Below are 17,615 nucleotides of genomic sequence, written 5' to 3'. Positions count from 1 at the left end.
TTGAAGCTAATTTACTAAGTCTATATCTTCAAGGCAATAAACAACTTTCCTGGTGTTCTATTAGGTGTTTTACAGAGATAGACATATAAATGTGTCACACCATAGTCCTTCCATTTTCTCTGAGACGTCTTTCCTGAAGGAGGAAACTGCATATCCTCACAAAGACTCCATACTAGCGATCCTAAATAACGACATGTAACTGAATGTGCTTCAGTTCTTCCAAACTTTATAATCATTTTTAACGGTTTATCTGGTTCCAAGAAATACCGATAAGTGCCATAAAAACTAGTTTTACCACCATGCTTTAGTTGATTGGCTTTTTACTTATCCTATACAAATATGACATTCATCAAACTAAGTCATCACAGCTCTCACAAGTCGCACATATATGGCCATGGTCTCATCTCTCGCCTCAAATTCTCTATTGACCTGGGACACCACAAGTTTCGAGTCTCCACAGACCTTCAAGTTTTTAACCCTCAAGGTTCCAGCTAAGCCAAGTCCTGCAATGTGGACTTCATATTCCGCCTCATTATTCGTGGTAGGAAAATCTTACTTTATATTATACTCAATCAAGACACCATCGAGGCTTTGTAAAACCATCCCAGCTCCACTTGAATTTTTTCAATGCCCCATTAAATAGAGCACTTAGAACTCTTTGTTCTCAACTATCTTTTCTCCATCTTGGCCATCCATGCCTTGAGCTATATCTTCCTGCCCCCGACTTCTTGGTTGTCGATAGTACATTCAACCACGAAGTCAGTCAAGACCTGAGCTATGATCGATGTTCTAGGTTTATACTTAATGTCAAATTCTTCAAGCTCTATGGCCCATTTGATCAGTCTTCCACTGACCTTAGAACTATGGATGATGTTTCTCAAAGGCTTATTTTTTAACACTTCGATTTTATGTGCTTGGAAGTAGGGACGTAACTTTTTTAACGTCATGACCAAGGCCAAAGCAAACTTTACTATAGTTAAATAGTTCAACTCATCTGCGTGTAGAATCTTGTTGACATAATAGATATGTTTATGGGTTTTGGCTTCCTTTTTTACCAATACAACGCTCAAGGCTCTTTCAAAAACAACCAAGTACAAATACAGAGTTTCATTCTGAACTGGTTTGGCCAACAACGGGGCTTGAACCTTGTATTTCTTTAATTCCTTAAACGACATATGACATTCATCGGTCCAGGAAAAATCTTTTACTTTCTTTAAAGATTTGAAGAATGGCTGGCACTTGTCTCCGGACTTGGAGATGAACCATCCCAAAGCAGTAATCATTTCATTGTGTTTCTGAATGTCCTTTACAGAGCGTGGATGTTCCATATCCAGGATGGCCTTTATCATGTTAGGATTGGCCTCAATTCCCCTCTTGGAGACCATTAATCCTAAAAACTTTCCAGATCCTACACCAAAAGAACACCTGGCGAAATTCAACAACATTTTGTGATATCTCAAAACCTCAAATGGGCTAAATGATCAACCTTTAGAAGGCTCTTGACTAACATGTCACCTTCGTATACCTCCATGATCTTTCCAATAAGATCCTTAAAAATCTTATTCACCAACCATTGGTAAGTGGCTCCTGCATTCTTGAGACCAAATGCCATAATCAAGATAATAAAAAATACCAAAGTTGGTGATGAATAATACCTTTTGGATTGTCATTTTTATGAATTTTGATTTGATTATAGCCGCTAAATCCATCCATGAAACTCAGCATCTCATGCCCTCCAGTGGAATCTATCAAAGTGTCTATCTGTGGGAAAGGAAAATTATCCTTTGGACATGCATCGTTCAGGTTAGTGAAGTCAACATACATCCTCCACTTTCTATTAGCTTACTTCACCATCACCGCATTAGCCAACCATTCCATGAATTGTATTTCCTCATTGAACCCAACCTCTAAGAGCTTTTTTACCTCATGTTTTATGGCCTCTTTTCTTTTCAAAGCAAAACTCATTTTCTTTTGCTTTACTGTATTTCGATTAGGGTCGATATTTAGCTTTTGAGTTATCAATTCAAAACAATGCTCGGCATATCAACTGCTGACCACACAAAAATGTCATTATTCTCTTGTCAGAACTTTATCAACGTCAGGGGTTCCTTTAAAGAAGCTCCAATAAAAGTCATCTTTTTCGGGTCGCTGAGAGTCAAGAGAATTGGGATTAAATCTTTCGTTGGCTTTGTTATATATTGAATTCTCAATGATCAAAAGAAGCTCAGGATATGGCTGTTCAAATGTCATCGGGATCTGATGTACCGTCAGGTTTTGGTATGTCATCAGGATTTGTATGACATCAGTATTTGAAGATAGTCAGCTTTAGAGGATTTGTTTTGTTCCTTATAATATGGAGCAGATATCTGTTACATCTGAGAGAAAGGACTTTATCTGTTTAGTTTAAGATATGTATCTGTTTCAGTTAGTTTTTGATAATGTATATCTTAGATTAATCTGTTGTAGCTGTGTAGTATATAAACACAGTTTAGGTCATCACTTAGTGAACAACACTCGAGGATCATTCGACCTAGCAACTCTCAAGAACATCGGTATTTCTTGAGAGGATTTTGTAACAGTTTTTATCATAAATATAAAAAGCTGTTATATTTTATTACTTGTTCAAAATATTTATACAATTGTATCCAACCCCCCCTTGAACAATTGTATCTTTACTGGGAAACAATTGGTATCAGAGCACACAGATAAATTTATAATCAGAAACGATCTAAACATGTCTCTGAACAAGTATGAAAGTATTAAAATTCCCATTCTGAAAAAGACTGAATATCCAACATGGAAGGTGAAGATGCTCATGTACCTGGAAGCTACAGATCCAGATTATCTAGACGTAATCAATGATGGACCCTTCATGCCAACAAACTGGTGTCTGCAACTCCTTCGGTTTGTGAACACTATCAACTGAAGGAGAAGACAGAATGGACACCAGAAGAGAAAGTAGTTGTGCTGAAAGATGCAAAGATAAGAAACATTTTGTATAACAGTCTTAATTCTGTGATGTCAAATAGGGTCATAGCCTACAAGACTGCCAAAGAAATATGGCATGCTCTTGAAACTCAATGTCAAGGAACCATGGCCATCAAGAAGAACAGAAGGGATGTTCTGATTCAAGAATATGAACACTTTGAGGCCAAGCCTGATGAAAGTCTCACTGATATCTATGACAGATTTCTGACTCTACTCAACAATCTGTCTTTGGTAGGAAAGGTGTATGATCGAGAGGATTCAAACACCAAGTTTTTAAGAGCATTAAGCGAAGAATGGGAGACTCAGACTTCAATCATACGATATCAGTATGATTTGGACGTAATTACTCTGGATGAAGTCTATGGCATGCTAAGAACTCATAATTTGGAGGTTCAGCAAAGGAGAGAGAGGAAAAGCAGCAAAGGGAAATCTGTCGCTTTGAAAGTTAATGATAAAGCTTCAAAAGAAAAGTCTGTTGGAGCTATATGAAAGAAGAACAAATTTCCAGAATTAGATACTGATGATTCATCATCATATCCTGATGATGATACTGATTCTGAAACTAATGAGAATATGATAAATTCTGATGTCATGCAAATGGTTGCATTACTGGTTAAGGGCTTCAGGGGAATGCAATTCAGGAAGTCTAGGAACAACAGAAGCTTCAAGAAGAAGTTCATCAGAGGTGAAAAGAAGTCAATTGGGAGAAAAGATGGAAAGGACTCTAAAGCTGGGAAGCTAGACAGGACAAAGATCAAGTGCTACAACTGTGATGAACCTGGTCACTTTGCCTCAGAGTGCAAGAAAACAAAGCATGATCATGGGAAGAGCAAAGCCCTGATCACTTCAAGCAAGAATTGGGTGGACTCCTATGACTCTGAAGATGAAAATACATGATATGCACTGATGGACAGTCTTGATGATCCTGCTACTTCTGAGCCTAAGGTACAAACTCCTTTCTTCACTTTTGATACTGAAAATATATCTGAATTGAAATCTATTCTTAAATCTTTGCATGGTAGTTTTAAGAATAAGACTTTAGAAAATGATAGACTTATAACTGAAATTAAGACATTGAAATTTAGGAATGATCAGTTAGAGTCTGACTTGATACATCAGATAGATTTGAAGAAAGAATGTAAGAGAGCTAAACATACAGTTAAGATCCTTGAGGCTAGATACAGTATGTTAGAAAAGAATCTAGAGAATGAGCGAAAAACCCTTAAAGCCTGGACTGATTCAGGAAAAAAGGTTCATGAGATGATCTCAAAGAAAAATTGGAAAGAATGCCTAGGCTACAAAGATGGAATTAAGGATGTTGACACTGAAAATAAAATTTCCCTTAAAATTCCTGTTAAGTTTATTTCATCAGAAGCTGATGAACCCAAATCTACTTTTGAAAAGGGTTCAACATCAGTATCACAAGAAGAACTGGTAAATGATAAAATTCAAAGAAAGAAAAGCAAGGAAACCATTAAGTCTGTTAAGAAAAAAAAGAACATAGGACTTTTGTCAGCAAATTAATTGAAAAAGATAATATCTGAGGTTATTGACAAACCTCAAGCAAAAAGTCTTAAGAGAAACAGGAATGGTAAGCAAGGTATTTCTAAGGATTCAATTTACAAGGTTGTTGCCAGTGCTCCTAGGAAAACTTGTTTTAACTGTGGAAATACTAATTATCTTGCTATTGATTACAAGAGGAATAAGAAAAGAAAAACTGCTATTCCTGAGTCTGATGTTAGGGGTAGATCAGTATTTTATAAACCACAAAATCTTTGTTTTCATTGTGGTAGTAGTTGGCATTCGATTTATACTTGTAGTTCTTATCACAAGTTATATCACAATTACTATGAACCTTTGCCTAAGTTTAATAAAGTTGCTTGTGTGATTAATTCTGTTAGTTTTACTAAACTTGCTTCTGACAAGACAAATCCTGAAAATAGAAAGACTGTCAGAAGTACTCCTGACACACAAAGGCTTAAGTTGTCCAAAAAGAGGGCCCAACAAGTGTGGGTCCTTAAAAGTCCTTCTAATTGATTATTCTTCTGATTGCAGGGTAACAAGAAAAATACACTTATCTTGGATAGTGGATTTTCAGGACACATGACTGGAAATAAATCCCTGCTGTCAGAATTTGAGAAGAAGGTTGGCCCAGATGTATCTTATGGAGATGGAAATGTAGGACATACTCTGGGATATGGCAACTTGATAATTGGAAAGGTAGCAATAGAGAATGTAGCTCTAGTGGAAGGACTGAAGCATAATGTTCTGAGCATCAGTCAAATCACTGACAAAGGTTAGCATGTTATATACTAAGACTCACACTACGAAGTTGTTCATAAAAAGTCAAAGAAAATTGTCTTGATAGGATACAGACATGGTAATATTTATGAAGCAAGGCTACATGAAAGTCTTGAAAAGGAAGCTACTTGCCTTATCTCTAAGGCATCAGTAGATGAGAGCTGGAACTGGCATAAGAAGCTCTCACATCTCAATTTCAACTCAATCAATCAACTTGCCAAGAAGGAGCTTGTAAGAGGATTGCCAAACATGTTATACTCAAGTGATGGTCTTTGTAATGCTTGCCAAAAGTCTAAACAAAGAAGAGTATCTTTCAAAACCAAAACAGAATTCTCTATCTCTGAGCCATATCACATGTTGCACCTGGACCTTTTTGGACTAGTAAACATAATGTCCATCAACAAGAAAAGGTACACACTTGTAATTGTTGATGATTTCACTAGATATACATGGGTCTATTTTCTACATAGGAAAGATGAAGCTCCAGAAATTCTTCTGGATCACATAAGGCAAATTGAAAATGGATCTACCTACAAAGTGAAAATCGTGAGAAGTGAGAATGACACTGAATCCTGAGAAGTGAGAATGGCAAACTCAAAAACTCAAAGATAGAGGAATTCTGCAAGTACAAATGCATAGAGCAACAATTGTCAGCTCCCGGTACACCTCAACAAAATGGTGTTGTTGAGAGGAAAAACAGAACCTAATTGAAGCTGACAGAACTCTGCTAGAAGAAGCAAAACTACCCACTTACTTCTGGGCTGAAGCAGTAAACACAGCATGGTATACTCAGAATGTCACTCTGATAAATAGACATGGTGTTAATCCTTATCAAATGCTAAAAGAAAAGAAGCTCAGTCTCAAACATTTTCATTTATTTGGATGTAAGTGCTTTATTTTGAGAACTCATATTGAACAGCTTGGAAAGTTTGAATCAAAGGCTGATGAAGGAATCTTTGTTGGATATTCACCATCAAAAGCTTACAGAGTGTTCAATCTAAGAATACACACTGTAGTAATCTCCATCAATATATTTTTTGATGATAAGAAGATTCCTGGTTTTGAAGAAGACACTCATGAAAGTCTAATATTTGCAAATGAAAAAGCATTGTTGGAATCTGGATCAAACTCTAATGAACTGTCAAATCCTGATGATCCAAATCCTGACACTCCTTCAGATTCTGAAGATAATCATTGTGCTAATGAGCCTGCACAAGTTGAGGGGGAGCAACAGCGAAGGTCAGCTGATGATACTAACACTGAAGAATCATCTCAAAGTTCTTCTCAATAAAATGTTGATTCAATATCAGAAGAACATGAGTCAAGTCCCAATAATTCATCAGGAAACAACCCAACAGATTCAGGGGGAGCCTCAAATGGATTTGATGAGGCATACAATTCAGGGGGAGCATCTAGTTCCAGAAGGATACTTCCCAGTGCCATAAAATGGACTAAGAATCATACTCCTGATCTGATCATTGGAAATCCTGATGATGGTGTAAAGACAATAAGTGCAACTCAGAATGAATGTTTATATCATAATCTACTTTCAAAAAAAGAGCCAAAGAAAGTAGAAGATGCACTCAAGAATGCAGATTGGGTCATGGCCATGCAAGAAGAATTGAATGAGTTCAAAAGAAATGAAGTGTGGAAGCTGGTACCTAGACCTAAGAACAGGTCAATTTTGGGCACAAAGTGGGTCTTTAGAAATAAGACTGATCTCGATGGAACAATCATCAGAAACAAGGAAAGATTGGTGGAAAAAGGATATTCTCAACAGGAAGGTATTGACTATGATGAGACATTTGCTCCTGTTGCTAGGTTGGAAGCAATCAGAATCTTCTTGGCATATGCTACTCACAAGAAGTTCAAAGTCTTCCAGATGGATATCAAGAGTGCATTTCTCAATGGAGAACTTGAAGAAGAAGTCTATGTTGAACAACCACCAGGATTTGTCGATCCTAAACATCCTGATTATATTTACAAACTTGATAAAGCACTCTATGGACTGAAGCAAACACCTAGAACATGGTATGAAACCCTTGCTCAGTTTCTACTTGAAAGTTCATTCAAAAGAGATACAATAGATAAATCCCTGTTTTATCTAAATAAAGGTAAAGATTTGTTTTTAGTTCAAATTTATGTTGATGATATCATTTTTTGATCAACTAATCAAATACTGTGTAATAAGTTTTCAAAGTTGATGCAATCAAGATATCAAATGAGTATGATTGGCGAGATGAGTTACTTCCTAGGCTTGCAGATTAAACAAACTGATAATGGCATCTATATCAATCAGTCCAAGTACACAAGAAATCAACTGAAGAGGTTTAATATGCAAGAAAGTGCAACTGCAAGTACTCCTATGGAACCTACTACAAAACTTGATCCAAATGAAGGTACAGCAGTTGATGTGACAAGCCACAGAGGTATGATTGGATCTCTGTTATATCTAACTGCTAGCAGGCCAGACATTATGTTTGCCACTTGTTTGTGTGCAAGATTTCAGGCAAATCCAAGGGAGCCACATCTTATTGCAGTAAAGAGAATTTTCAGATACCTCAAGGGTACTATGTCTCTTGGACTTTGGTATGCAAGAGAAGCTAATTTTGCATTATGTGGTTATTCAGATACTGATTTTGCTAGATACAAAATAGACAGGAAAAGTACATCAGGAAGCTGTCAGTTCTTGGGAGGCAGATTAGTCTCAAGGTTCAGCAAGAAGCAGAAATCTATTTCTACTTCAACTATTGAGGCTGAATATATAGCAGCTGGGAGTTGATGTGCTCAGTTGTTATGGATGAGAAATCAACTCATGAACTATGGATTATCATTCTGAAAAATTTCTATTTATTGTGATAATCAAAGTGCTATTAATATGACAGGAAATCCAGTGCAACACTCTCTTACAAAGCACATCAGTATCAGATATCACTTCATAAGAGAGCATATCATGGAAGGAACCATAGAGCTTTATTTGTTCCTACTGAACAGCAGCTGGCTGATATCTTCATAAAGCCATTACCTGAAGCAACATTTACAAAGCTTGTGAATGAACTTGGTATGGTTAACTGGGATAAGTAAATTTTTATTTTATCTATTTGATCAAATCTTGATGTATATTGATCAAATCCTGATATGTCCTAAATGCTGTGATATTAAGCCAGAAATATTTGATGTATTCTATTTTATATGCATGAAAAATTAAGTGATTTTATTTGTTAATTGTGTCTGTCCGAATAAATATATCACTGTCATCATTACACATCGGTCTAGGGAGACGCGCCTTAAAAAGATATTCTTTGGTTAAAGTTTTAAGCTAACTCAAGAGTTAATTTTCTTTACCGAAACCTAGAGTCCCTCTCTATTACCAACTATTTGGTTATTACCAACTTCTCAATATTCTGAAACACAAACTCTCTAAATCTCTATCCCTTATCATATTTTTTCTATCAAAAACATGAGCTTCTTCAACATGTTCTTTGATTATCCGACATTTACAATCGAGTTTTGTTGCGATGAGTGGGAACAGGAGTGGCACATCTCTGCCATTCCTGATGAGATTTGGAGTTGGGTTCCACAAGATATCTACACTGATCTCTTGATTTTCCGGAGAGATTACTATCACCATCTGGTTCGTATGGAAGAAGATCGTTCGGAAGCCATCCGTCAGCAAGAACAAATTATTCGTCTTGTTGTGCTCTTTGTTGAAGACAGGAAGAAAAGACTCTGAACATCCATCCATTCTTTTGTCTTCCTGATTTATCTCCCTTTCCCCCCTTTCTCATTCTCATCAGCTTTGTCAGGCTTCTTAGACCAAAGCTGTTGATGTTTATCATCTTAGACTAGGATTATCTTGTAATCTTTTGCATGTAATCTACAAATTTCATAAAATGTACTCTTTTGATATATTAATAAAATTTCTTTTGATTGCAAGATTTAGTCTTTGTTTATCTCGTATTATGTGTATGTGAATGTTCTTATTAAAGCTTGTTAATCTTTACTTCATCTACTTGAACTGTAATTCTTGATGAATGTTTTGATTAGCATTGTGGTTGCTAATAATTTATGATGCTTTGACAAACAAATGTTGAATTTGAATCGACATATCCTGAGTTAGTCAAATCCTGACAGAAGAAAGGTCTCAAATCCTGATAACAGGTCAGCATGTTCTAATTTGGATTATTAGTGTTAATCAATCTCTGAGTAAGCTTTATTGTTTCAATTAAGTGTCCCACTTAATTAATGATAATTGGTGGATTATCAGATAAACAAATTTCTACAGTTGTGTCTTGATATAACTGTATGTATTTTGTATTTACTTCCACAATTTCCTCCAACATTAAAATCAATTACTCAGATATTATTTCATGTTCGAAGTGAAATTCGCTAGGTTACCTTCTTCATACAAGTGTATTAAACATATTTCTGAATAGTGACACAATTCATCATACACATAGTTTCACTGAACACATCTCACACTTACTCTCTCGCACAAGCTATTCACATCATAACAACTTCTGAAGTTTCACCAATCTACAGTCAAACCACAATCATTCATGGAAACACATTTGGCACTAACAATTACTTAGCTCTCACTAGTACAAAAATGACTTTTAGCCACGGTCAAAATAGGCCTTTAGCGTCGGTTTTTTAGCGTTGTATATGCAGGGGACGCTAAAGGTATATTCTTTTTGTGTCGGGTAATTAGGCGACACTAAACATTTTTAGCGTCGGTTAGATGACCGACTCAAAATTGCCATTAACCGACGCTCTTGCTTGGACAATTGTATCGGTCCAATAAAGTGCCGACGCTAGAAGTTGTAATTAGATGCGTCGGTTTATCAAAAAACCGACGCTGAGAGTTAATATTAAAGGCGTCGGTTGTTAAAATTACCGACGCTATATGTTTATGTTAAAGGCGTTGGTCATTGAAAAAGCCGACGCTATATGTGTATGTTATAGGCGTCGGTTATTCAATAACACCGACGCCTAAAGTACTGTAAAAAAAATAAATATTCTTTACGTTTTTATTGATATCCTGAACCTGCTTTTTACAAATACCAGCATTCCCACAAATATAACTGAATAATCAAATTAACTAGGAATCAAATTGAAATTAAAGTAGGTCTCAAGCTCTCTTTTAATTTTTTTGCACAATGTGGGACCTCTGGTCCTTTTCTTGAAACTGGAGTCTGCATTATCTTTATCCATAGCAATTACCTACAACAATATAAAGATCAACAAGTCAGGAAGAAGTAGAAGTATTTTGTTGATTTCAAAACCTATTGTAGACTTGTAATAGTAAAATGTGTATAAAAGTTGTTCTGTAGAAATAATTACCACCCAGGTTGTTTCTTCTCCACTCTGTTTGGACATAAGAAAGGTGAGCCAAAATCACAAACACACACACATATTTCTGCTTAAAAACACACACACATGTTTCCAAACTTCTTACCTGTAAAAAGGTTTACAACAAACAGAACTATGAGTTTCTACTTAAAAACATGTGATTTACTGCTAACATATCTCTTAGAATATTATTTCAAGAAACGTGTAATTTTGCTCGTAATTCTAATAGTAATGCACAAACAAGTCCTAACATCTTTTATCTACATATAACAAAGTACCTGCTATAGATTTGAGTTCTTCTAGTGACAAAGGCAGTGTAATTAGTCTGCCAGCTTCAGTGCAAAAATTTTCTCCTCTTTACAGGATGTCCTCTATATATACTAGCTCTAATAGAACATATTATTCCTTTTGATGATTTTTGCTTCTTAATCTCTTCAGCTGGATCTTTATCCTCCAATTTCTTTACAATCCTTTTGTCCACGACGCTGTCAAGCATGCTTATCTGATGGCCTACTTCTCTTTTTTGCAACATTTCATCCAGATTTAAAGAAGATAAAAACTTGTTATTAGATTTATGTACATCTTCAGTGTTGACATCTGCACCATTCATCACAAGAAGCTCGCCCATTTCCGAATGGTTTTCCTCCATCGTGATTTGGATATATGTTAATCCATGACAATCTTTTGAATCTACAATCAAACCGTGCTTCAGGAGTTCTTTCATGACAGCTACATCATTCCTCCTTGCAGCTATGGTTAAGAGGTACCCTGCAGTGCATGGATCCGAGATGGAAGCCCAGTGGTAAAGTATTCTGAATATGGAGTGGTATTTTGCTGCTATGGCATCCCACATTGCAGTGTTACCTTCTACATCTGCCATGCATATATGAATGTTACTATGATTACAAATAAACTGAGAAAATAAAATGACACTTTGTTCTCTTAAACCATTATGATAATATCATTCTTGAAAAATTAGATTGGTGAACATTTTAGCTACTCCTGGCTTACTGTGTTGATACCTAGTCAATAATTAGAGTGTGATCTTGATACCTATGATTGACACCGAAACTTGAGAAAAGTTATTTTCTCTTAACAGATGAACAAAAATTATAAGCCTGCTAAAAATATCTACCTCTTAGGTGTATGTTACATGCATGTTTGAGGAGTACCAATACACATTCTTCATGCCCCTTTGATGCTGCAATATGCTGATGCACAACAGAGAAAGCGAAACAGATTTCATATTTGAATGGCAGATATGTGTATCCTTACTTGGGATTGTGTTTGCAGTCTATAGTTATAAACTAGTAAGTATAAGTATTTTACCAGTGGTGTTCTTCCCTTTGAATCTCCTATGTCGAGGTCTAATCTTGCCTTGAGAAGTTCGTCAAGGAAAGCAGCATTTCCTGTGCCGGCAACTGTTAATAAGTTGATCGACATATAAGGATTATCATCTTCTTGATTCCCACTATCCACTATCAAGTCCCCTATATTAAACTCCTTCAGCCTTTTATGATGCTGAAAATTAATCGCACATAGTAATTTAGTCTAAGTCATTCATTTTAATATGGTGCAGTTTATGTTCACCTGTGATGATTTTAATTGCAAACACTTACTTTAGGAACTACTTAAATATCTAATTCATTGTAGGATGGATGGGAGAAGATCAATTATATATTTGAGAGAATTTTCTCCTCTCTGAAGGAGTTTGAAACAACATTGAAGCTGAACATATGACATAATTACCTGAAGGAAGTTTTTGAGAATGGCAACATAGTCTTCTTGTTTACTTTGCATTTCTTCAATAAGAGCACTAGTTTTCATCTTTAAGAGCTATGAAAGAGTCTTGGTTCGATATGTAACAGCATGTGGCCTGCAGCACAGTGCATCTATTTCTCAAAACATATCTCCAGGTTGCAAAATCCCAACAATTTCCTCTTTCTAGTCCATCTCAGAGTGATCAATTAATTCCACTTCCCCTCACACTATTATATAAACATCATCAGGTGCTTCATTCTGCAATATCACATCCTCTCTACGTGGTATATATTCAGCCTTCATATCCACAGCCTGATGAAAAATAGACAATGTCATTACATTAAATACCTGTCTTATATTATATACACTTCCTGTGTTAGACAGTTTTAAATTATTTAATCAGATAAAAATAGTGTCATATGCACATGAGAATCAAGAAGTCCAATGAGACTGTCATTTCTGAACTTTCCGAGGTTGGGAAACTTATGAAGTAAAGCTAGTAAAAGGCGCATGTTTTTAATCACGTGAAAAAGCATATGTCGATGATCATACCAAGAGCAAGAGAGTTTCCCTTGACGGTTGGAATAAATAAATGCTGACTAATGCTTTTGATAATGGTTTTGGTAGTTGTTCAATCAGTTGCTGCTGGTTCAAGCTCTCAGCCTTGAATCTCAAGCACATATAAGCTAGTATCTGCTCCCTGAGTCTGACCGGCAAGTGGTTTCTGCTCACAAAGTTTGACGTTGCTTCAATGTTATTCCTCTACAAAACAAGCACAAGAAAATTTCCTGAATTCTGAACTTGATTTAAGCCTAGACAACTAGACTCATAACATCTTGCGATGCAAGATAGAAGAGATAAAAAGGAGGCTTACAAATTCCATGGTACGACTAGTGCCTTCAACGACTAAATTTGTCATATTACCAATAATGTAAGCTGTTAAGCCAAGGTTGATGAGCATGTACACAGCTGATTATTGTGTACATGTGTGTGTGTTTGCCAATAATGTAAGCTGTTAAATTCGATGCATCAACATCACTCTTAGCTACAAGTTTCAATGTCCCAAAGCTGATTGAAGATAAAATTATAAAGTTTGTCTTGTTCTTAGTATTCATACTTAACTACTGAGATGAAGAAGAATTTAAAACTTTATATATGTTTCCGGTTAAGAGAGCAACTGATTCTAAATAATAGAGCAACTCATTTTACTACCAGAAATAAAGCAGTGTTAATCAAGATCAACACAAAAAGTCACAAGTAATGCTAACACATATCACAAAAAGTAAAAGGAAGATATAATCAATTTAGGCCACACTTGTACTTTAAATTTTATAAACCAACAAATTTATGTATTAAATTAATATCCTTGGTGAACCAAGATTAGCAAACACAGTAAATTTAATCTAATTATGTTATACAAATGTATGGCAATATATTTAGAGAAAATAAGCTGAACTAAAATAATAACAAATCTCAAAATTTATATTGTTAATGAAAATAAATAAATTAAAAAATGAAAATAAAAAATGAGAGGGAGAGAAGAAGGAGAGACAGACCGGGAGAGAGGGAGGAGATTACCGATTACCGTGAAGCAGGGCTAACACAGGAGAAGATACGAATTCAATTAGGTAAATAGGCTCTGAAAATGAATAAAAAAGTAATATGAGCGTGTATATAGGTATATATAGGGGAGTGCCAGAGAGGGAGAGTGCGAGAGAGAGGGAGAGTGCGGGAGAGAGAGACCTGAGAAGGAGTGCGGAAGTTTCAAGCTCTTCAATCGGGAACTATCATAGAGAAGATGTAGATGTAGGGCACCGTGGAGAGAAACTAATTTGGGGATGAACTACTAACTATAGGATGGATTGTAAACCAAATGATGTAATGAGTATGTTTTTTTAATTTGATGTTTTTTAAATTAATAAAAGCTGCCATATAGATTTATAAGGTAAAAAATTGATGGTTTGATTTTAATAATAATATATACGACGGTCAAGATAAGACTGATGTAAAAGGGTATAATATATGACGGTTAAAAAAGGACCGATGTAAAAGGCTATATTATATACGTCGGTTATATAATTGTCGACGAAAAAGAGTAATTAGTGTTCGAAAATTAATTGAAAAGTTGAAGTAGTCAACTAATTTGAAACAATTTTTTTTTCATAAAAGTGGACATTTATTTTTGAAACGTAGTAAACAAAATTCAATATTGTGTGAATATCAACAACATAGAAATATTATTACTTCTATTTTATTTAACATTTCGATATAAAAAAACAAAAAAAATATTATTTTTGGAAGTCTTTTAACTTTAGCAAATATATCATAACTCAAATTAAAAAAGATTGTGAGATACATATGATAAATAGATAAATATGTGATTAGAAAATAATTATACAAAATAAAAAAATTTAAAAGAACCCCTTCAGTATCGTGACATCCCTGGTCCAATTAATTTTTTACTCTAATACTTTTAGCGTCGGTTAAATTAAAGCCCGTAGCATAAAGCAGAAATTTATAGCGTCGACCAACTAGAAGCCCGTAGCACAAAGCATACTTTTTAGCATCGGTTATAAACGGCGACGCCATAAATACTTTTAAGCGACTGTTACTTACAGAACCGACGCTATTAACACTTTTAGCGTCGGTTAAATTAATAACCGACACCAAATGTCGTGCACATATACCTATTTGCGTCGGTCAATCTTGCAACTGACGCAGGAAATACCTTTAGGCGTCGGTTCATTAAAGAACCGACGCTAAAACTACGTTGCAGAAAGTACTTTTTGTACTAGTGTCTGCTCACACATCAGCAGCTACCATCATCTTTTCATGATATTCGGGATTTTCTCTTTCTATGTCCAATTGGATATGCTCTCACAAATCTTGTTAAGGTGTCATACAGGGCTATCATGCAGGTCTGGAATATAGCAGTGGTAAATTCAACACATACTGGTTTTTCTTTTGAGTATAAGGACCAAAGATATAAAGTTGATGTTGACATTCTGCTTTAAGCCTTGAGATTGCCTGCTCTTGATGGTGCTCTTGATACTCACACCAATGAGCAGATGTTTGATATGCTAAGGACTTTAGGCTATCAAAGAGAAATCACAACCATTGGAAAACTGGTCAGATGCAAACTGAAAAGAGAGTGGAACTTTTTCTTTGACTGCATCAGTAGATGTTTCTTGAATAAGACAACAAACTTTGATGCACTTCCGTCCACCTCCCTGAGAATTGGGTACTCTCTTCTTAACTCTGGTAATTTTGATTATAGTAATACTATATTACAGTTCATAATTGCTAGGATAGCAGATGCTTCAGGAGTAATAGGGTATACTAGATTTTTACAACTGATTTTCACTTATCTATGCCCCTAATGATATTTTTGATGATGATGAATTACTCCCTGTTTTTCAAATTTCTGAAAATGCAATCACTGATCATATCAAAAGGGATGAAAAGAATAATTTTCAGGACCACACATTCTTCTTAGAGAGGTTAGGCAATTTCTGTTGAGAAATAGACCTACTCCTACACAAGTGCCTGCAAATCCTGATTATGGCACCTCTGTCACAGTTCCTGATGCTAAGACTCAAGAAATCACCCATCTTGTTTCTAACCCAAGCATTTCTTCTTCCAAACAGCAAATACAACAAGCCTCTAAATTAGCCTTCTCTGTTGTCTCTCAAAAGACATCAGTTGTAACAAAGAAAAGGTTGTTTAAGAAATCTGTCACATCTGGACAGAAAGCTAAACAAGTCTCACTGAGTGAGAGTGAGAAGAAAGAAGACTGCTTTCCTATCAAGAAAATAAGACTGATCATTCAAGAAGATTCTGAATTAGATGATCAGATGCCAATAGGGTCCCTGTCAAAAATCAAGAAGTCAATTGATCAAAATCCTAATGACTTGATTGACACTACTGGAATCAAGGAGCCAACTACTGGTGCTAGTGCTCTGCTTGACAAGTTTCCAGTAATTTAAGCAACTGTTGAACTGCAAAGAGTCAGTTGAAAAGAAGAAGTAAAGAAGTAGTTGGATATATCAGAAAGAAGAAGAAGACTCAGCCTCTTGACAAGGATGTTAGTACACAAGAACCTAGGTCTCAAAGAGATTTAACAACTGCAACACATCCAGTCACACAAGAACCATCTTCTCAAAGGGAAGATACAGACATTGAGGCTACACAAATCATTGTTAATATTGCTCAAAGTGATCTTCTTACAGATTTTGTTCACCAACTTCAGGAAAAGCAAACTCATCAGGAGATACTATCACGAGTTGATGCAATCATTGATGATCCTATTTTTGAGAAGAGCATACAAGAACCTTCACCAAGCATTGCTGAAGCAGCTCACATGCCTCAGACTCCACAAGAACCATCAGTTCAAAGTACTGATGCTGGTCTTTCAACTTCTCCTGACAGATCAAATCCTGATGATGCATCAGCTCCTACTGAGAATCATCATTCAACTGAACTAGCTACAATTGATGATTCATTACTAGTTGCTAGTTTGAAAAAGCATTCTGCTGTACTGTTTGTTCCTCCACTTTCATCACTTCCACTTGAGGAATCACCTTCAGGTATTGTTAATTTCTCATATATTCTCATATTTGTATGATTATAAATAGTCTCTTATTTGAGGTTACCTCTATTTATATGACAAGCATAAAATCTTCTTAGCCATCTCTTATTTCTTTGCTATATGTGTGATGGAGCCTTTCTGTGAGACTGTGTGAAAATAATAATAAAAAAAGAGAGAAAAATATTTTGAGTGGCAATCTCCTGTACTGGTAAAAGGAGAGGTAGTTTTGAGACAAGAATCTTATAAGTTTTTCTTTACTTATAAAGTTTCTTCTATGAGAATAATATTACTCTTAAAAGTGATATATTGTGTGAGAAGTGATGAGATCACTTGAAAAGAACATAGAGATTTAGGTGTTACTATGTTTCTGTTTCAGGATCATATCAGCCACAGACATCTCTTGCAAAGAATCTGGATAAAGGGAAGGAAGTTTTGTTTGATTCTGCACATTCTCCTGCTCGCTTGTCTGACTTTGACAATGATAGTGATGCATCTAAGAAGTCAAATGTTGGTTCTTCTTCGCACTTCACTGAAAATCTTTCTTATTACAATCCTGATGCTGAGTATTTCAGACAGACAGAATGGAATTACAAATGGAGACTTGCAAATTCTTCTATCTCATCTG

The 17,615-nt window shown here is 35.6% G+C and overlaps 1 pseudogene; it reads right to left on the bottom strand.

Annotated features, from left to right (window-relative positions):
* Positions 1 to 10,495: 10,495 nt before the first annotated feature.
* LOC141700955 (potassium channel AKT2/3-like) lies at positions 10,496 to 14,991 on the bottom strand (annotated as a pseudogene).
* Positions 14,992 to 17,615: the final 2,624 nt, after the last annotated feature.

Source organism: Apium graveolens, unplaced genomic scaffold (genome assembly GCF_009905375.1).
Source record: "Apium graveolens cultivar Ventura unplaced genomic scaffold, ASM990537v1 ctg312, whole genome shotgun sequence".
Lineage (NCBI taxonomy): Eukaryota > Viridiplantae > Streptophyta > Magnoliopsida > Apiales > Apiaceae > Apium > Apium graveolens.
This window is presented reverse-complemented; position numbering and strand designations above follow the sequence as displayed.